Consider the following 4,264-nt stretch of genomic DNA (forward strand, 5'->3'; position numbering starts at 1 on the left):
GAACTAGTATTTTAAACAGATATTCTTGATACATACTGTTCAGCTGGTGACTTACGAAGATTCATAAAAGGAAGTGAGGGGAGGTGCTCCTGTGTGCTCAGTCGTATCTGACTCTTTGTGACCCCATGGGCTGTAGCTTGCCAGGCTCCTCTGTCCATGGAATTTTCCAGGCAAAAATACTGAAGTGATGTTTTCTGCCATACATCAACATGAATATTGTAAACTAATTACCTTCCAATTAAAATAAATAAATTAATTTTTTAAAAAAGAAACAAAAAAAAATAGCAAAGAAAAAAAATTACTGGAGTGGGTTGCCATTTCCTCCTCGAGGGGATCTTTTTCATCTGGGGATGGAACCTGCATCTCCTGCATTGCAGCCAGATTCTTTACCATTGGGAAAGTATCTGTGTTAAAAAACGACTGGCAGATCATACATATGCACTAACAGTGTCATATTACTGATTACTTTTCTTGTTCATATATGTTATGGCATTTAGTAAGTTCTAAGCTGGAGTAATTAAATGATTGCTTACCAGTTTACACAGAGAAAGTATTTTGTGTGTAGATGCATTTAGGAGTGGAGATATATATATATATCTACATCATATATCAGTGGAGAAAATATGAAATAAGACCAGGAATCACATGAAGTTCCAAAGAACATATGAGGGAAACTTCAGGTTTTAAAAGTGTTCCCAGAAGTTCCTCAAAATATTAAAGATAGAACTGCCATATGATCCAACAGTCTCATTTCTGTGTTTATACATCCAAAGGAAATGAAATCACAATCTTGAAGAGGTTATTTCATGACCACATTCATCGAAGCTTTAGTCACAACATCCAAGATATGGAAACAACCTGTGTGGCTATTGCCAGATGGATAAACAAAGAAAATGTGGTGTGGGCATGAAGCAGAATATCCTTCAACCACAGAAAGAAGGAAATCCTGCATTTGGAACAACCTGGATGAACTTCACGGCATGGCAATATGTGAAGTGAATCAGAGAGAGACAAACACGATACCATCTCACTTACGTGTAGAATCTAAAAAGGGTGAATTCATAAAAGCAGAGAGCCCAATGGTGGTGGCTAGGGTTTGGGACTGGAGAGAAATGAGGTGCTGGTCAAAAGGGTACAGACCTCTGGTTATAAGACAAACAAGTTCTGGGGATCTGATGTATAGCAAGGTGATTATAGTGAATGATATTGTATTATATACTTGAAAGTTGCTAAAAGAGATGTTTTAATTGTTTCTCACCACACACTCACATACAAATAACAATTATGTGAGGTGTTGGAAGTATTTACTAACTTTGGTGTGATGCTTGTTTCACAATACATAAATGTACCAAACCAACACATTGTACATTTTAAATTTACCCAATGTTACATGTCAGTTATAACTCAATGAAGCTAGGAAAAAAATGAGTGTTCCACCATTTTAAAAACTACTGAATCAAATATTTGAAATTGGCATTCAAAAGCTCCTGTACCTCTCAGGGTCTGATGCTGCTTATCTTATCTATTGGCTACTTTAGATAAGGCAGGGGTAGTGAAGCGAAGTGAAAGGAAAGTCGCTCAGTCCTGTCCGACTCTTTGTGACCCCATGGACGATACAGTCCATGGAATTCTCTAGGCCAGAATACTGGAGTGGGTAGCCTTTCCCTTCTCCAGAGGATCTTCCCAAGCCAGGGATCGAACCCAGGTCTCCTGCATTGCAGGCGGATTCTTTACCAGCTGAGCCACAAGGGAAGCCCAAAAGAGGCAGGCATAGTAGGGGTACATGCTATTACCTATAGGCGACTCTAAAAGGATAGGGTTTAATTTCCCTGCTGCAAACACATTGGATAGGAAGTATCATGAGATTTTCCCCACTTATAAGTGTTTGTGTCTCCCCAATTTTAAAACAGCACAGGAATATTATGTTGAGTCTGCGTTATTTTATTAGAATTTCAACCCTCACATTCCTATACTCAGAGATAATTTTAAGCCAAATAAGAATATCGTGGTGCTATTACTTAGACTGAGAATTATCCAGGATATGCTACTATTTTTAGTTCTTCCTACTGACTCCTACCTTCCTGGGTTGGGAAGATCCCCTGGAGAATGGTTAAGCTACCCACTCCAGTATTCTTGGGCTTCCCTGGTAGGTGAGATGGTAAAGAATCCTCCTGCAATGCAGGGGACCTGGGTTAGATCCCTGGACTGGGAAGATCCCCTGGAGAAGGGAATGGCAACCAACTCCAGTATTCTGGCCTGGAGAATCCCGTGGACAGAGGAGCCTGGGGGGCTACAGTCCGTGGGGTCACAAAGAGTCAGACGCGACTGAGCGACTAAGCACAGCGCTGACTTATACCTACTCTTTCAAGTATACAGTATGTCAGAGAGAGAGACAGCACCCACTAGTCAATTATTGCTTCTTACTCTAAGTGTCACGTTCGTGTCACTTATTCAAATGTGTTCTCTTGATTGTCTTTAGGTTTCTTTATCTCTTTAGGAAAACAGTATACAAACCGCACCTTGAACAAAATGGGGTCAGAGTGTTGACTTTCTAAGCAGGTGAAAATTCACATATTGATTTTGACTCTCCTTTTGACCCCCCCAAAACTAACAGCGTGTTGTTGACTGGAAGGCTTATCAATAGCAGAAAGTCAATTAATGCATATTTTGTATTAATATGTTTGTATATTATATACTGTATTCTTAAAGTAAGCTAGAGAAAAGAAAATGTTGCTAAGAAAATCATAAGGAAGAGGAAATATATTTATGATACTGTACTTATTTATGCATAATGTATGCTTACGTCATCTGTTTACAAGATGAATTATCTATTAGTACCTACATCAGTATTGTCTTCTATGATACAAAACAATGTAGACATTATACATATTACAACATTAGATGCCACAACGAAAATATCACATGAAAAAGAGATGATTCATGCATTGATCATGAAGAAGCAGTAATAGGATTTTTTAGGGTAGCCTTGTGTGATTGATACAACTGCTTCATGGTAGCTCAGCCTAGACTCAAATAAGTCATATAAAAAGTTTATGGCATAGAGTATTACAGACAGTAAAGGACAGGGAAGCCTGGCGTGCTGCAGTCCGTGGGGTCGCAGAGTCAGACACGACTGAGCAACTGAACAGCTACAATTACCGTCATACTTACAATACAGTATTGGAAAATTATTACACTAAAAAATCACTTTCCTGATATGATAGGCTACTCATTTTCTCCACTTAAGAAAGAGGCACACATTGTACAGTAATATAATTCTTCGAAAGCAAAGTTATAAAACAGCAAGAAAACTAGCTTATTATTAATTTCATATTGAATATCAATCACTTATGTAAGGATAGCCTATCCACTTCAAGTCTTGCAGACGATGTTCTACACAATGAAAAACTAGGTGTTGATAATGACGGTGCAAAAACCCTCATGCAGTTCTTGTCATCCAGTTATTAGATCGTCACATGAAGACATTCACCCATACACAACAGATGCGTTTATTAACTGTATAGCATGATATTATTTATTCATTAATGGAAGTGGGTCATCATAAAGGTGCTCATTCTCGCTGTTTTCATGCTGGGTAGGCAGACGAGGAGGAGGAGGAGGATGTGTCCTGCTGTCTTGGGGATGGCTGAGGCAGAAGCGGTGGAGGTGGAAGGGGAGACAGGCACTCTAGGTGTAACTTTACAGAAATACGTTGTAATTTCTATTTTGCTTTTCATGTCTCTAAAAATGTGTCTGTATGGTGCCAATCCTTCTTCCACTGCTTTAGTCTCAGGGCCTGTATCATAGGAGAGTCCATGTTGTTAAAGAGTGAAAGACAATCTTGGTTTCTCAGAACTCTTCTGCCAGCGTGTCTAATTCTTTTTTTGCTGGCACTGCTTCTTCTATATCTTCTTCCTTCTTGTCTGGCACCAGTTCAGAAGGTTGCATCTCTATCAGGTTGTCTTCTGTTGATTCCTCTGGGGCGGAGGCTATTAGCTCTTGAAATTTTTCCAAGATCCATTTTTTTAACTCCCTTCCCCTACCTTTTTGTTTTGTTTTGCTATATCTACAGTCTCTTTCATGATTTCCTTAATTGAATCTCTTTTAAATCTGTGAAATCATGGCCAATATCTGGACACAGTTTCTCCAACAGGAATTTATTGTGTCTGATTTGATTATTTTCTTGGCTTTTTCTATAACGATGGCATCTTCAATGATACAATGCTTCCCAACTTTCATGACGTTCTCTTTGATAAAGTCCTCT

This window comes from Dama dama, chromosome 25 (genome assembly GCF_033118175.1).
Source record: "Dama dama isolate Ldn47 chromosome 25, ASM3311817v1, whole genome shotgun sequence".
NCBI classification, from domain to species: Eukaryota; Metazoa; Chordata; class Mammalia; order Artiodactyla; family Cervidae; genus Dama; species Dama dama.